Consider the following 17,709-nt stretch of genomic DNA (forward strand, 5'->3'; position numbering starts at 1 on the left):
TGCTGCCTTCACTTGGGAACAATTGGAGGATGAGGGGAGTGTGAAGTTTAAGTTTTAAGACAAGATAAAAGGGATGCTCCCCTCAGTTTAGGGGATGGTGTATACAGGGTAAAAAGATGCCACCTCTTAGCTGCCTGACTTAAATGGTCAAAGGAGGAATGACCTGACCCAGTCCCGCTTTACAAGACAGGACTTGCTCCTGCACTGACTTTGTCCCTTAATTTCCAAATTGGCTTCTTTCTCCTTCAACTCCACCTGTGTTCTCCCAGCTCTGACTTCCTACAATTCCAGACCAGCTAAGTTATTTCCGAAGAAAGGACCAAATTATCCAGACTCTACTGGATCAGCCAGCTTTATTGCTGGAGGACATATTATAGAACCTCTCTTCCAACATTCTCATTTTACATATAAGGAAACTAAAAGCCAAAGCACTCACACCATGTGCCCAGAGTCACTGAGCTGAGAGAACCCAAATGCCTGCTCCATTATACACCATCATGCTAACTTTCAAAGAGAAGTAAGCTTACCTCCATGGGCCACCATCTCAACCTTCATTCCTCTTCCACAAACACCTCAAAATAATAGAAGAGTTCGAATTAACTTGCATGGGCGGGAGGGTGGGGAGGGGGGCGCTGCCTGGGTGGCTCAATCAGTTAAGCATCTGACTTTTGATTTTGGCTCAGGTCATGATCTCACAGTTTGTGAGATCAAGCGCTGCACTGGGCTCCACGCTGACCGTGTGGTGCATGCTTGGGATTCTCTTTCTTCCCTCTCTCTCCACCCCTCCCCAACTCTCTCTCTCTTTTTCAAAAATAAATACATAAACTTAAAAAAATTAACTTGCCTAGAACAAACAAGGATGAAAATGAGGATAACCACCTCAATGAACTAGCTGGTCACTTTGAAGAGAGTAATCAGTGGCCACAAATACTTTCTCGGAAGAACAGGATAGTCCAATGCTTGGTACGCTTTGAAGAGTATACCTGGGACCTCAGAGTCATAATCAGGTCTCCACAGCTGGACTATAATGATGAGCAGAGGAAGGTCCAGAAACCAGGTTGGAGGATCCGATCTGGAGTTGAGCATCTGCGAAGGTAAGCTATTATGACTAGTGGCAGTAGGGTGACAGAAAATGCTGCCCAGAGAGTCTGTTAAGCGAGAGAACAATTTTGGCATCAAAATGAAATGGGGTTTATGAGATATATTCTTATGCCAAGCAGAAAGTCTGTTCCCCTTATAGTAACTCCCAGGCCATCTGGTCTACTTCCTCAGTGCAGGGTACCAACATCTCTCTCCTTCCTGAACATTCACTGGGATGTTGTTTTTCAAATAAGAATCTACTTCCATCTCCTTTTAACTAGCTGTGTTTACTCCACATCAGCTCTCCTTCTTATGTCTAACACTATCTCCACATTCACCTTCTCCTCAACATTTGTTCCATCCTTTGATCCAAAGTTATAGAATGCAATAGAATCAGACTGATCTCGGTTCAAATCCCAGTTTGGACACTTGCTAGCTGTGTGACACGTGCAATCACTTTATCTTTCAGAGCCACAGTTTTTCAGCTGTAAAATGAAGATAATTAATAGTAGCTATCTCAATGCTGTGAGAAAAAGAGAACTTATGTCAAGTGCTTAGCCCAAGGCCTGGCATACAGTAAGTATGGTGGCTGACACTGTTATCGTTCTTGTGATCACTGAAGCCAGCTGAAGCTCCATTTGTGGAATTAAGGCTCAGAGGGCTGCAATTGGCTGTCCAAGGTCACACAAGTGAGCCAGGGAGGGATCCAAAATTCCCTGATTCTGGAAGCCTTTGCCAATCATCAGCTCCTGCACAAACGACATCATTGCCCAATGACCTAGAAATCTGAGTATCTGATCACATCCAAGTACCACAGCTGATGATTTAACAAGCACTCACCATGTGCTAGAAAACGGATCAGGCTCTATGAAAGCCTCAAGGCATCTACAGGTCAGCGTAAGAAAGCCATCTCCTTGTTTGTAACAGGTAAAAACACAATTACAACACAAAAATCTGAAGCTGCTCCTGGTGTTACCCAGTGCCGACAATATTTCTCGTCCATGTTTAAGAGGGTAGTTGAAAGTAAGACCAATGCCCTGGATACCTTACCCCTGGCTTTGGAAAGGCCTCTTTGGGAATGAGAGGAAGGGGGAACCTACAGACTAGAATGGGGTCTGGCCAACGCAAGCTATAAAAAAGGAAGATAGGGGTCGACAATAGGCTAAAAATAGGTCCCTGCCATTGCTCCAAAGAACAGCGATTATTGTCTCTAAGGTGGGCTTCTTGCTGCACCAGGGCCTGTCCCTCCATTGACCATGCAAGCACTGAAACCGTGGGGCCCAGGAAGCACATTTTATCTTGAAGCATGAATCACCCTTCAGAAGTCCAGAAAAGAATCCTCTCTTTGTGGCTCTTCAATCTCCTTCTTGGCTGGCATCCCTAGATCCTCAGGGCTGGTATCAAGGCCTTATGAAAATTCAGGGTGAGTGACCTTTCTGATGGAAACAGACCATTCCAGAAACTCATGTGACGGGTTGCCTCTTAAAAACTGAAAAGAAACAATGAATGAACAAACCAGCTAGAAAGCATTCATCATTCAAGTCCAACTGCGGAAGCAGTCAGAAATGGCTAATCCAGTGTGTTCTGAATGCGGGGCTCCCAAAGTAGAAAGGAATGGCAGCAAGTGCTCTCAGATTATGCCTCCTGATCTATTAGATCTCCCTACATTAGGTAAGGATTTGACAATGCGAGTCTTATTTTTTTAAACTGTTGTACTTCTAAAGGATGGAGCAGCAGGAAGGAGCATTCTGAGACCCAAGTCTTGTCCATGTAGATTGTTGGCCCTAATTTCAAGGATGCTGTCCCTTCTACAATACCAGTCACACTAGAGCCAAGAGCCCTGAAAGGATATCAAACCCTCTGTTGGGGAGCCAGCAGAGTAAAGGATAATGGGGAGCTGGATGTTCAGAAATTGGCAATAGCTTTGGTTACTCCTCAGATTGCCAGACAGGACTGTGACTGACCCCAAAGATAGAAGCACCAACATCAGAGGAGGGTAGAAAGCTACCTTTCAGAGCCATCCTTTGAAGGAGCAGGGGACCAATACCACTCTGTGACCTCAACCCCACGAAATTTATATATAGGAGGATTGATGTTAAAATGAACATTGAGGACAGCCTTAGGGTGGAGGAGAGTGGGAGCCCACACCTGCAGGAGGGGTGTGAGCACAGGGAAGGGAGCAGGCCCTCCTTTTCATCTGGGGATGAGACATTACTTATTCAGCTTCAGCTCTATCTATGGATGTGAGTTGCAGGGGTAAAAGCCACTTCCTTTTCCTTAAATCACAGCAGCATGGAGCATCCCACAGTGCAAAGTCTGAAGCACATGTACATCTAAAACAAACACATGGGCACCCAAACTTCATCTTCATCTCATAATGAAAAAATATAAAGTTATTAGGGTCTCCTCTAGTACCTGAGCCTAAAACACCATTAGATCCCAGGAAAGGAAAACTCGCCCAACACAGACATTCACACACAGCCACTGTGCTCTCAGTGTGACTCAGTTTTCCTCAAGGGAAACCATAACCAAAAGTGTTGCCTCCTAGCCCTTTCCCAGAAATCCACTCCCACTTTACTTTTAAAATACAACGTCTCTGGTTTCTGAGAGGTGGTGGTGGAGAAGGCCTGGCCAGAAAGGCTGTATTTCTTCCTGTTCAGAACAGCAGAATCCCTTCTGACATTCCTTCCTTAGCCAGGTGTTACCACAAAGGGAGCTGAGAGTTTGCCAAGTCAGAAATCACCACACCTTAAAAGGAATGTGCTTGCAATGAAAGAAAAAAACAGAAAGAAAGAAAAGACAAAGAAAACCCAAACCGCCCTTATCTATAAATTGGGAGTGAGGGGAGGAGCTAGGAGGAAAGTAAAGGGATATAAATTTGAAAATAGCCAGGCTGTGCAAGGGTTAGATTTCCCTTCCCTCAAGGACAGCCAGATCTGATACGGTCTCTGATAAGACCAAACGGCTTCGCCTTACCGCCCGTACCCGGGTCTCAACTTATAACATCAGAGTCCCCAACATCATTGGAGACCCTTCTCAGAGCTTGGAAGGGGACTTCCACTGACGTCCAGGCTAGACACTGTCTAACCAGGAAAAATCCTACTAGGAAGGAGCTCGAAGATACCTGGAAAGCAGAGACAGACAGAAAAACACTTGCGGCCTGTGTGCTTCTGATTAAAAACTACACTTTTAAAACCAACGCTGAGCTTTGTCCATCACAAAAGCTGTAATTTAGCCCTTTCCTGCAAAATGACACCTTTCCCTTTAGAAACAATATATAAGTCTGATACAAATGAAATAAACACAGTACAAGTTTCCCTAATTCATTTAACATCTTTCAAGGACCCAAGGCTCTTAAATCACTTTACAAATTGTAAAACTTCATGCCTCATCGCCTTAAGAGAGGGAGTCAGGGGAGTATCATTTTCCCATCTTACTGTCAGTACATCTGAGGAACACCATGGAATAGCCCTTCTCTCACCACTGGGGGTGGGGAGGTCAGGCCTCTATATCATTACTCTCAGCTCTGAATAAATAGTTTGGAATAAACCCAGTGGGGGGCTAAGCAATAATCAACCCTGCCCATTTAGAGGAGAAAGGTCCCTACAAGTGGGCCGGTGGTGGTCTCTGGTCTAGCACCTGCACCTGACTTCAGCCATAACTTCCAGGGCCACAGATCTATGGTTCAGAGGACTCCATTTTCTCCTGCTACCCCTTACTGGTCTTGGAACCTCCCTTACTCCAGTGCCTTTGAGTGGCCAAAGTCAACACTAAATCAGCTCGTCATCTGGCCTCCAAGGACCTGTTGTCTCCCAGTTACCCATCTCTCTCCCCAAATACCAAGCCTTGGGGTGGAAGGCCAAACCTCATCCCAGCCCGCCCCTCCATGTCTCTAGAGTAACACGGCCCACCCTGACCCAAATACTTGTATCATTAGCCCATTTACAGGAGCAAGCAAGAGTCACCCAACAGTCCAGCCCCCACCCCCACCCCCACCCCCACCCCCACCCCCAGTGCCTTCTGTCTCCACAGGCAAGCAGATGTAGCACTGCCTTGCAACCAGAGGGAAAACTCGACTCTCAAAGGTCTGTCCTTTCTAAGACGAAGAAAGGCAAGGGGCAGTCCTGTCACACATGGAAGCCAGTGGTCATATGCAAACCAGCATGGGGCTGGAGACACCTCATTCCTTGAGACACAAGGTCAGGGACCAGGGATCTGGATCCTGGCCCATTTGTTCTACAGAGAGAAACACAGTATACCACCCTCAGGGGAAGCCATTCAGTCCTCACCTTCACCCCTCTTCCTGGTTATAGCAAAGAGGGAAACCCAGGCCTCCTGATGATCAAAGTCTGAAGACCATTGTTAACAGCTCATTTGTTAGTAGGTGCTCAAAACACATGAGAATTGGCGAGCAGAGCCCCCAAGGTTACATTGGCACTGCTCTCTGGGGCCCTGTTCTCTCTCTCCAGGGAGGGTTTGAAGCGGTATCAGAACAACCTGCCACCCTAAACTCTGTACCTGAGGCAACCACACATATCTCCGAGGAAACCTCGGAAAAAGTCCCAGGAAGGAAGGAAAGGGGGTCAGCTTCTGACTGGGCACAGAAAGAGGGAAAAGAAGACACCTGGGAAAGAGGCCAATGTCTCCCTGCCCTTGCCATGAACAGGGCTGTAATGGTCCCCATCTCAATCCTGCATTTCCCACCAAGGACTGGAAATCAGAAAGGGCAAACAGAGAGCTGGCGGCCAGGGGGCTGGGCTGGGGGCCCCAGGGCACTGACTCGGAGAAGGGAGGACACCTAGGTATGCAGTCCACCATCACCCAGTTTTTCCATTCACCCTCGGGAGAAGGCGGCAGGGTTATCTAGGCACGGTTCCATCTCTTTCAGCAAAGTCCTTAGCCTCAGATTCAGGAGGGTCGGTGTTTCCCACTCCCATGCCCTGGCTTCCTAGCTTCCACTCAAACTGGCGCCCCCTCTGCACTCCCCAGGCGGCCTCGGAGGTGCTCTCCTCCCGGAGGAAGGGGGATATCAACCTTCCGGGGCCAGACATCCCCGGCTGCCTCCTTCCCCTCGCACCTCCCCGATACCCCTTTGTTTCAGGCGGGGAAAGTTGCCAACGTGCACCCCTTCCCCAACACGCCCCCTTGTGCGCCCATCCCCCGCAGGGAATCCAAGCCCGGGCGCACCTTCCGATCTGCGGCTCGCTCTCGAGCCGGGGCAGACGCTTCGAAACCGAAAGCAAAGAGGAAGCAGGATCCGGCAGCACCCCCAGCCCGGTCGCCCGGTCTTCCCATCACGGCACCATCCCCGGGCCCCCCGCACTCGGCGCTGGAGCCCCGCGCGGCCACCTCAACGGGCGGCAGAAAGGCCTCTCCGCGGGCTTCGGGGGCACCTACCGGTGCGGGGCCGAAGCTGCGGGCAACGGCAGGGCAGGGCCGGCCGCCCGCCGGGTGCAGGTGCGGCCAGGAGCGCCGTCTCCCGGGCTCGCTCCCGCTCCTCCTCCCGCGCCGGGACTCGGGGCGCTCTCCTGCGCCGCCGCTCCCCGCCCCCACGCCCGGAGCTCGGGCTCCCCCCGCGTCGAGTTGCCGGTGGTGCCTCCCCCACGCCGCCGGCCCTCCCGCGCCGCGCCTACTCCCGCATTGTATGCCGGCGCCCGCCGTAGCGGCGCGGGGCCCGGGGGGCTGCAGCCGCCGCTGCCCGGGCCGAACGGAGCCCCCGGCGGCGGCGGCGGCGGCGGCGGCAGTGGCACTCACCCATAGTACGGATGCTGTGCAAACTGCACATGCTCGCGTCTGACAGGCGCGCTGCCTCCGGCCCCGCTTAACTCCTTGCTCGCCTCCTAGCCCGCTGGGTCCGCTGCCCCGCCGACCCCGCCGCCTCCCGCAGCCAGGAGTCGGCCGCACCCTGGGCGCCTGGAAGCGCGCCATCGGCCGAGGCCGTGGCGCAGGTGGCTGCAGTGCGGAGCTGCTCGGCCCTCCCGGCCCCTGCCACCCCGCCTGCATCCGAGGTGTCCACAGGAGCCCGGCGGAGAGGACTAACTCGGGACCCTCACCTCCTAGCCTGTAGGAGTTGTGGGGACGGCGCGTGCGACACCCCCTGTGGGGATCCTGCAGGTCTTGGCCACCTGAGCGCCACGGACCACGTGGTGTTGCAGACCTACTCTGTGTTGGCATTGTGCTGCGCGCTATCCATTCGTTGAATCAGCCCTGCAAGGTCATTTTTATCATCCCCATTCTCAAGATGAAGAAACTGAGGCCTGTGGAAATTAAGGAATTTGCCTAAGGCAGGGCCGGAAGCTCCAAGACCCACAATTTGATCTATACTGAAAAGATTAAACACAGGATGTTCTTTCTGAGGTCACTCTAGATTCTTCTCTTGGACGGTGGAAAATAATGGATGTCATCTGGAAAGCCTGGAGATTCTGGATATGGATCTTGGGAAGTGGGTGAGAGGGCCCTGATGTGAGACAGGCCCTTCAGACAGGTCCCAGGTCCCGCAGAAAGACTGAGCAGGAGTAGGAATGTAATTGAACCCCTATGCCAACTCCAAGCCTCAGTTCTGGCACTGGGTATAGCAGCCAAGAGGAAAGGACATTTAAAAAAATTTATAGGTAATGCCCCCTGGAGCTGTCCTTTTGTAAACAGTCTATCCTAAGGGGGCCAGTGTCTTTTTCTCATACTCACACAGACCTTAGGTGTGCCTAGGCCTGATTTCTCCTAGCCCTCCTAACCCTGTTTTCCCACCTGCCACAGTGACAAGAGTTCTCCCAGGCCCAGGGCAGCAATGAGTCTTGAAAGAAAAGGAAACTGAGGCGCATCCAGTGGACTTGCCACATCCTGGGTGAGAAGCTGGGCTGCTTTCCTACTATCTGAACCTAATCTGATCCTATTCTCCTAATTGCCTAGTGAGGCCATTGCTCCACCAACTTCCTGTCCCTGGCCAGGATATTCAAAGATCAACAAAGGTGCGTCCAACTAGGGGTGGGCAGTTTGGACAAGGAGTTCTAAGGCCATCCCATACACACCTAGTTCTTGGGCTGGCTGAGTCATTCTTTGCAGAAGGAAAGCACTGGGGTTCGATGAGGCAGAAAGAGTTATATTGGATTTCGCAAGCCATGTGTTGCCAGTAGCAAGAGCTCTTGACTTCCCAAAGTTAGTTTCCTCCTTCCTAAGTATGTTGTGATGACCCAGTGAGATAGTGCATGTACTGTCCTCAGTATGCAGCGGACCTTTGATAACAGGAAAGTGTTTTCTGAAGCGGGGAGGGGGTAAGGCAGGGAGTGGGGAGAAGGGATCAGGGCTACAGCAAGCCATGTAGGCTGTCCCTGGAACACTATCAGAGAGGCAAGAGACAGTCCCCTCTCAGGAACACCTTGGCAAGAAGTAGCTTCAGTTAGTCTGACAGCAAAGCTTACCTACTGAAGAGGGACCTTCCCTGTACCTTCTTGCCTCTGAAGCCTAGTTCTCCCGCTCTCCTTCTCAGTCTGTGTCTGGTAGTTGACTCGGTTCCCTCCCTGACTCTGGGAGGCAGCATTGCACAAGAAAGCATGATGGGCTGTTAAGGCAGAAGATCTGAATTCCGGGTGACTTACCCATTTAGCACAGTATGTGCAGTGCCTTGTGCCCATAATGTTTTAGGGCTCACAAAAATGTTTACATTTCTTTTAAAATCAGGGACAAAAAATAAACTTTGAGATCAAAGAAAATGCTTTCATATATAATATCAATATTTTAATTTTTAGTGTGGAAGCCATAGTATACAGAAGCCACAGTCCAGTTACAGAATCAAAAAGAAGGGAGGGAAAGGAACTAAGGCACAAGACTTGGCATTAGCCAGTCTCTGCTTTATCCAGCTCTCCCATGGATTTAACTGAATGATCTGGGTTTTCCTCATTCCTAAATTAGGAATCATTGCTTCCTAACAAAAATTCATATAATGCCTTACAGTTAACATATCTTTTTCTTTGGGTAAGGCAGCTATTTTAACCCCCATTTTATAAATGAGGAAACCAAGGCTCAAAGAGATTGTATGGTTTGGTCAAGGCCATATTGCTAGTAAAGGCAGAATGCAGGTCAAACTCAGGTCTTCTGACACTCCATCCAGGGTCTCATACGTCTGCACCTAGAAAATGTCAAATAAAATGAGGTACGTACAGGGCAGAGCAATCAGCTCTGGAAGCAGACCTAAAAATAGCATCTGTGGCAATGAGTGGGTCCCCTGGTTTTTCACTCAAGCATGCTGAGACATACAAGCATACATAGTGTTGTGGGAATGAATGGGGAGTGACCCCCAGGTGAAGGTGGGCACAGTAATAGTAATTCTAGTGATTCAAGTACAGATTCACGGTGGAGAGCCATGGGACACAGCAAACCCTGCTGCACTAACACACGGCAAAGGATGCCAGCCTCTCCTTTGCCTTCTTGTCTTATCAAAGCAAGCTGGATTGGAGTCCGGGCTCCACATCCTAGCCAGATATCTTAAGTCTACTTATTTAACCTTTTCTGAGGCTATAAAATAGCCATCTACAAAATAGAAATGGCAATATTACCCAAACCCATGGCTGTTGTAAGCTTAAGTAAGATAATTCAGGTATTTAGCATAGCATCAAGCACATATACATAGTTAAAAGTCTCTGCCACAGTAGGCAGCTAATAGTAATTCTCTGCACATCTCTCTCTGACCATGAAGTAGGGAAAAAGAGAGTCTTTCAAGTGTCTTTGTAGTCTCTAAAGTGCCTTGATAATGTTAGGTTCTCAGTCATCTTTTCTGAAAGACAAAAACTTCTCTGCCCTTCTACTAAGCAAACCATCCATAAAGTGGTTGCTCTTGTCCACTATAAGTAATTTCCTTGATGACTTTCAAGGGGAACCAGAAAGACTCCTGCATACTTGTTAGAGAGACTTGGTTCCCTGGGGGATGCCCTCTGACCACAAGTCAGGAGAGATGTGGCTCAAGAGGGTGATTTCAGTGGGGGGACTGGGCCCACAGCCAGATCAGGAAGGACCTGGGAGGGAGCCTAGTGTAGAAATTGGAGGCCAATCCATCCCGGAGGCTGGGATAAGAAAAAGATAAGTGAAGTAGGAGCAGAGGAAGCATCAAAGTCAAAAGCAATTTCAAGTTTGGAATTATTTGGACCAGCTTTGCAGGAAAGCAAGCTGGGTGAGAGACAACTGGAGGAAACTGAGGCCATCAATCCTCCCTAACAAGCATACAGAAGTCTTTCAGAAAAGTTCTCATCTCAGAAAATACAGTCTTGGCAGTAAGAGAGGAGGTCAAAACAAACATCTGGGGGTTGATAACAGGGGAGTCTCTTTGTAACAGTCCCTTCTGGAAGTAGGAAGGAAAGAGTCATAAAGAGACTAAAGAGTGGGAACCTGCATCATTTAGGATTCTTTGGCTGCAAGCAACAGAAACCGACTTTAGCTATCTTAAGTCTAAAAGGAATTTCTTGGAAGGATATGCTCAGATGATACACAGATTTGAAGGGAATGCTGGCAAAATAGACTCAGAACAGGCTCGAATCAGAACAGCTTTGGGAGCCCAGGTAATAGGAAGTAATTGAGAATCTTCTCAGGGTTCTGCCCCTAAACACTGGACTTCACTTTTTTTAAATCACTTCTGCTCAAGTGTTAGAGCCACACTTACCTAAGTTGAGTCATGCATCCACCTCTTGGCCAGGGGTGGGCCAGCAGGATACTCTGACATAGCTCTAACAGCACCCCACATCATGACTGAGAGGTAAGCAGTGAGAGAGAAATCACAGTGCTGTTCTCCAGAGGAGGAGAAAGGCTGCTGTGCAGCCCCATACAGTAAATGTCCATGCCATGGGGGAAGCACAAGGAATTTACACCTGACTCAGTGTCCCTGTAGGGTTCTTGGCTGTGAAAGAAGGTGAAGAGAGAAACACGTCAGCCCCAAGAAAGTAGCAGGAAGCTCTGAAAGTACCAGGACAGAAAGGCATATGTTACTGAATAAAATCCTTGCCCATGCTGTGGTTGGTATAGAGGTGGAAGCAGGCAGGTGTTTTATGGATTTGCCCAACTCTGAGCTCTGCTCAGGAGTGGGTAAACTGTGATAAGGGAAGCAAGTGCAAAAGGTTGTTATGGGTGTCCTTGAATGTTTACAAAATGCCTCTGAAGGGGGGAAAGGGGTACCAGTAGCAAGGGGAAGAGGCATTAAACCCCAGGGAAATGGTCAAATTGACTGCAGGTTTATCAGAAGTTTTGCTATCCATGTGTCTGTGTGGGAAAGGGGTATGAACTTTCACAGAGCTCTCAAAATAACGGGTGTATTCTTACTTTGGGGATATTTAAAAGTCGTGTCCTCTCCTTTTTTACTCATCAAAAAGAAAATGCAATAGATAAGGACTATGCAGTATTCATGAACATCTTGAGCCTGAAAATGAAGAACTCACCATTCTATGATAATGTGAATTCATCCATAAAGCATTAAGACATTAATGTGTGTGCACTAAGACAGCCCTGAAAATTAGTGCAGTTTCATGAGATTAGCAGTAAATTAGGGGGGAAAAGGCCAATGCTAAAAGAAATCAAAGTGAAAATATGAACATACATTGAAACTACATTACTTCATACTTCTAAGTGGTGAGTTTAACTGTGAAGGTTGTAAATTTGGTGGTGGGGGCAGCAGGGTGGTGGGGGGAGCAGGGATGAGATAGAGTTCATTATGAAACTTTGGAATCATGGAGAGAGCCACCCCCACTCCCCAGCTGCTCTCATTTCCGACTCAGCAGTCAGCCCAGGTGCTGGGCAAATTGGAAAGAATTTCTGCCCTAGAGATTAGAAACCAAACGCCAAGCTGGTCACCTCCCCTCGTGCCTCCCTTTGCCAGGATACAAGGAGCTTAGTCGTCTGAGGAGGGACAAAGGGGTATTGTTAAGGGGAGCCTGCTTATGAGAAGGCTTTGCAACTAAAAGCTTTTATGCTGCTATCTAAGCCATTCTTCCAGGGGGGGGGGGCACGGGTGGATACTGTGTGCCTGTCCCGATCACTGTATCAGTTCAAAGAGAAACTTCAGCCAGACACAGTGATTGCAGAAGGATATCTTGGGACTTGGCAACACTAATAGGCTAAGAATTTCTATCACAACATGTCATCCAAGTCCCAATTCTGGGCCCCACTAGGTCCTGGGATGGGTTAGAGTGGGAAAAATTTTCTTTTTGTAGATCTGAGGCAAAAGGTTCTGCCTTAGGAGCTGGCTGTGAGGCAGCCCAGCTTGGAGGTGGGGCGAAGGTGGGGGTGGGGTGCGCAGATTGCACCACCAAGGGTCAGATAAAACCTGTTTCAATTCTTTTTACCCTTCTTGTGTTGGCCCTTCTAGGAGGACTCTGCCATCTTCAGGAAAGGCGGTGTAAGCCTGAGAGGCTGATGATCCCAGGGACTCGAAGTTGTCTGGGGAATTAGTTCAATTAGGCATCCTCTTAGTCTCAGATGCTAATTAATTAATAAGTATGTATTTAGTGTTTTCTCTTCCCACAACAGTGCCGTTGTGAGGACTGAACCTGGCTTCAAGGAACTTGTTATTCAAATTCAACAACCATTAATGTACCACGCACTGTGCTAAGGATTAGGGTCATACAGGTAAAAAGACTGACACCTATGCATATGGGTATGAGAACAATATAGAATGGTCTATAACAAAGCACTATCCCATGCTCCTAGCTTTAAATTCTGTGCCTCCCATGATGTGGAGGCTCTGCTTATTTGTGTTCCATGATGGAGCTGTTTCCATAACCTGCCTTTATCTCTACCACACTCTGTAAAGGAAACTCTGACTTTGGCTCAAAATTGTCTGATATTTGCGAATTTACACACTTCTCTCTGTCAGAAGACTCTTTGCCCCTCTTTCTTGCCCACAGCTTAGGTCAAGATTTGCTTGCTCTTATGTCCTTCAGCAAAGTACATATCTGGGAAGGAAGCAATGCCATCTTTGGTGGACTTGTTTTCATATCTGTGGGAAATTATGTCAGATATCTAGGGTTGTGACCGCCCCCCAGGGAATACAATAGTAGGGTCTAGGGACAGGGAGGGAAGAAGAGTGGGGTTTCCAATGAAAAAAAGGAAGAATACAGAATTGCTGAGTGCTTTGTCTGGAACTGCATGTCCGCAATCAGAACACATAGGCTGAGGGGTGCCTGGGTGGTTCAGTCAGTTAGGCATCAGACTTCGGCTCAGGTCATGATCTCGCAGTCCGTGAGTTCGAGCCCCGCGTCGGGCTCTGTGCTGACAGCTCAGAGCCTGGAGCCTGCTTCAGATTCTGTGTCTCCCTCTCTCTGACCGCCCCCCCTTCATGCTCTGTCTCTCTCTGTCTCAAAAATAAATAAACATTAAAAAAATTAAAAAAAAAAAAGAACACGTAGGCTGAGAAGGGAACTAGTTGCTCAGAGGCCTTATCTTAATCCAGTACATGACTTTATGGGTGCTCGTATGATGGGAAATTAATACTGTAGCCTATCTCTGAGCTTTTACTATTTAAATCCAAATTCTTGTTCTAGGAAGACACTGTGCCCGGTGGGTCCCACTCCCTGGCATAACTACTACTTGACCACCAGGCTAAATGGAGTTGGATGATGTCCCAGAAATCAAAGAAGGTCAAAGGAAGGGTCTGAGGGTCTCTGGTACTGCAGTTAAGGAGTGTGGATGAACATGGGTAAGTGTGGAAGAGTAAGAAGTGGTGGAGAGAAGGAAGAGGGACTTTCTCCTTGAAATCATTCACCATGTTGCTCCCACCCAGAACCTCATGAAGTTAGTCCTCTGGATGACTTCCAACTAGCCACATGTCCTTTCTTTCCTCAAGTGGAGAACATGGCTTAAATACATCATTTCCCTTGCAGGATGTAAATGGGCTTGGATTAGAACTAGGTCCAAGTTAACTCTGTACCCAGACTTGTGTCTGCTCCTTGAAGACCTGGATGACTGCCAGACCACGAGAACATAGTGTGTAATAGGAATCCAGTAATGCTATTGTGGTCATAGCTTAATTGCTCTGAAGAGGTAATGGGGATCCAGGCAACATCAAGAGCATGTGAGTCCCCTCTGATCTGAGCATTGATCCCCAATTCTCCAGGTGTCCACTTGCTATATATTCCCTCAGGGCTTTTACCAGTTCAAGGCAGTGACTCAAGGGGTTGGTATAAAACTTGAGAGATGGGAAGATGTGAGGACACATTCTGGCTCATTGACTGGCAGACTGTGGCTTTATTGAGTTAGTTGTCAACTTCCCTGAATCTCAGCTTTCTGCATTACTGATGAGATCAATACTTTAAAAACATTTTAAAAGCTTTATTAGAAAAATGATTCATACTCCTTGTAAAACATTCACATAGTATGGAAAATAACAAGGCAGAGACTAAAACCATTACACCAAATTTCTACATCCAAAGATAATCACTGTTAATGTTTGGGAAAAACATCTTCCACTCACGTTTATGTACATATATATGTAGTTATGTATATGTACAGTTTTACATAAAATCCTTCATATTATATACACTTTTCTAGAAATTATTTCACTCGACATTAAGAAATGACTATCTTTCCATGTCAGGAAACATAATCCTCCAACAAATTTTAATGTCTGCATACTTGATTTTCTAGATAAATCATAATAATAACTAGTAGGTCAGAAATGATGGATATTTAGGTTGTATCTTTCTTTTTTCTGTTATTTTATTTTTTTAATTTACATCCAAATTAGTTAGCATATAGTGCAACAATGATTTCAGGAGTAGATTCCTTCATGCCCCTTACCCATTTAGCCCATCCCCCCTTCCCACAACCCCTGCAGTAACCCTCTGTTTGTTCTCCATATTTAAGTCTCTTATGTTTTGTCCCCCTCTCTGTTTTTATATTATTTTTGCTTCCCTTCCCTTATGTTCATCTTTTCTGTGTCTTAAAGTCCTTATATGAGTGAAGTCATATGATATTTATCTTTCTCTGACTGACTAATTTCCCTTAGCATAATACCCTCTAGTTCCATCCACATAGTCGCAAATGGCAAGATTTCATTCTTTTTGATTGCCGAGTAATACTCCATTGTATATACATACCACATCTTCTTTATCCATTCATCCATCAATGGACATTTGGGATCTTTCCATACTTTGGCTATTGTTGATACTGCTGCTATAAACATGAGGGTACATATGTCCCTTCGAAACAGCACACCTGTATCACTTGGATAAATACCTAGTAGTGCAATTGCTGGGTCGTAGGGTAGTTCTATTTTTAATTTTTTGAGAAACCACCATACTGTTTTCCAGAGTGGCTGCACCAGCTTGCATTCCCACCAGCAATGCAAGAGATCCTCTTTCTCTGCATCCTCCCCAACATCTGTTGTTGCCTGAGTTGTTAATGTTAGCCATTCTGACAGGGGTGAGGTGGTATCTCATTGTGGTTTTGATTTGTATTTCCCTGATGATGAGTGATGTTGAGCATTTTTTCATGTGTTGGTTGGCCATCTGGATGTCTTCTTTGGAGAAGTATCTATTCACATCTTTTGCCCATTTCTTCACTGGATTATTTGTTTTTTGGGTGTTGAGTTTGGTAAGTTCTTTGTAGATTTTGGATACTAACCCTTTATCTGATATGTCGTTTGCAAATATCTTCTCCCATTCTGTCGGTTGCCTTTTAGTTTTGCTGATTGTTTCCTTCGCTGTACAGAAGCTTTTTATTTTGATGAGGTCCCAATAGTTCACTTTTGCCTTTGTTTCCCTTGCCTCCAGAGATGTGTTGAGTAAGAAGTTGCTGTGGCCAACGTCAAAGAGGTTTTTGCCTGCTTTCTCCTCAGGGATTTTGATGGCTTCCTGTCTTACATTGAGGTCTTTCATCCATTTTGAGTTTATTTTTGTGTGTGGTGTAAGAAAGTGGTCCAGGTTCTTTCTTCTGCATGTCACTGTCCAGTTTTCCCAGCACCACTTGCTGAAGATACTGTCTTTATTCCATTGGATAGTCTTTCCTGCTTTGTCAAAGATTAGTTAGCCATACATTTGTGGGTCCATTTCTGGGTTCTCTATCCTGTTCCATTGATCTGAGTGTTTGTTTTTGTGCCAGTACCATACTGTCTTGATGATTACAGCTTTGTAGTATAGCTTGAAGTCCGGGATTGTGATGCCTCCTGCTTTGGTTTTCTTTTTCAAGATTGCTTTGGCTATTTGGGGTCTTTTCTGGTTCCATACAAATTTTAGGATTATTTGTTCTAGCTTTGTGAAGAATGCTGGTGTTATTTTGATAGGGATTGTGTTGAATATGTAGATTGCTTTGGGTAGTATCAACATTTTAACAATTTTTTTTCTTCCTATCCAGGAGCATGGAATCGTTTTCCATTTTTTTGTGTTGTCTTCAATTTCTTTCATAAGCTTTCTGTCGTTTTCAGTGTATAGATTTTTCACCTCTTTGGTTAGATTTATTCCTAGGTATTTTATGGTTGTTGGTGCAATTGTAAATGGGATAGATTCCTTGATTTCTCTTTCTGTTGCTTCATTGTTGGTGTATAGGAATGCAACGGATTTCTGTGCATTGATTCTATATCCTGCCACTTTGCTGAATTCATCAATCAGTTCTAGCAGTTTTTTGGTGGAATCTTTTGGGTTTTCCGTATAGAGTATCATGTCATCTGCATCGAGTGAAAGTGTGACCTCTTCCTGGCTGATTTGGATGCCTTTTATTTCTTTGTGTTTTCTGATTGCTGAGGCTAAGACTTCCAATACTATGTTGAATAACAGTGGTGAGAGTGGACATCCCTGTCTTGTTCCTGACCTTAGGGGGAAAGCTCTCAGTTTTTCCCCACTGAGGATGATATTAGTGTTGGGTCTTCCATATATGGCTTTTATGATCTTGAGGTATGATCCTTCTATCCCTACTTTCTTGAGGATTTTTATCAAGAAAGGATGCTGTATTTTGTCAAATGCTTTCTCTGCATCTATTGAGAGGATCATATGGTTCTTGTCCTTTCTTTTATTGATGTGATGAATCACATTGATTGTTTTGCAAGTATTAAACCAGCCCTGCATCCCAGGTATAAATCCCACTTAGTCGTGGTGAATGATTTTTTTAATGTATTGTTGGATCTGGTTGGCTAATATCTTGTTGAGGATTTTTGCATCCATGTTCATCAGGGAAATTGGTCTATAGTTCTCCTTTTTAGTGGGGTTTTTGTCTGGTTTTGGAGTCAAGGTAATACTGGCTTCATAGAAAGAGTTTGGAAGTTTTCCTTCCATTTCTGTTTTTGGGAAGAGCTTCAGGAGAATAGGTGTTAACTCTTCCTTAAATGTTTGGTAGAATTCCCCTGGAAAGCCATCTGGCCCTGGACTCTTGTTTTTTGGAAGATTTTTGATTACTAATTCAACTTCTTTACTGGTTATGGGTCTGTTCAAATTTTCTATTTCTTCCTGTTTCAGTTTTGGTAGTGTATACGTGTCTAGGAATTTGTCCATTTCTTCCAGATTGCCCATTTTATTGGCATATAATTGCTCATAATATTCACTTATTATTGTTTGTATTTCTGCTGTGTTGGTTGTGATCTCTCCTCTTTCATTCTTGATTTTATGTATTTGGGTCCTTTCCTTTTTCTTTTTGATCAAACTGGCTAGTGGTTTATCAATTTTTTTA

At 46.2% G+C, this 17,709-nt stretch overlaps 1 protein-coding gene across 4 annotated transcripts in view; it reads right to left on the reverse strand.

Moving 5' to 3' along the window:
• The window catches only part of TMEM229B (transmembrane protein 229B), a 39,884-nt gene extending 32,625 nt beyond the window's left edge, over positions 1-7,259 (reverse strand). The window contains exon 1 of one of the 4 annotated variants that reach the window (XM_053224595.1): positions 7,134-7,259. The gene's annotated coding sequence lies outside the window, so the exon portion shown is untranslated. Of the gene's footprint in view, positions 1-6,267; positions 6,439-6,477; positions 6,812-6,834; positions 6,975-7,133 lie in introns of those variants that run through there. The other 3 variants (XM_053224593.1, XM_053224589.1, XM_053224592.1) reach the window with 3 other exon arrangements.
• Between the last annotated feature and the right edge of the window lie 10,450 nt (positions 7,260-17,709).

Source organism: Acinonyx jubatus, chromosome B3 (assembly GCF_027475565.1).
Source record: "Acinonyx jubatus isolate Ajub_Pintada_27869175 chromosome B3, VMU_Ajub_asm_v1.0, whole genome shotgun sequence".
Taxonomy (NCBI): domain Eukaryota; kingdom Metazoa; phylum Chordata; class Mammalia; order Carnivora; family Felidae; genus Acinonyx; species Acinonyx jubatus.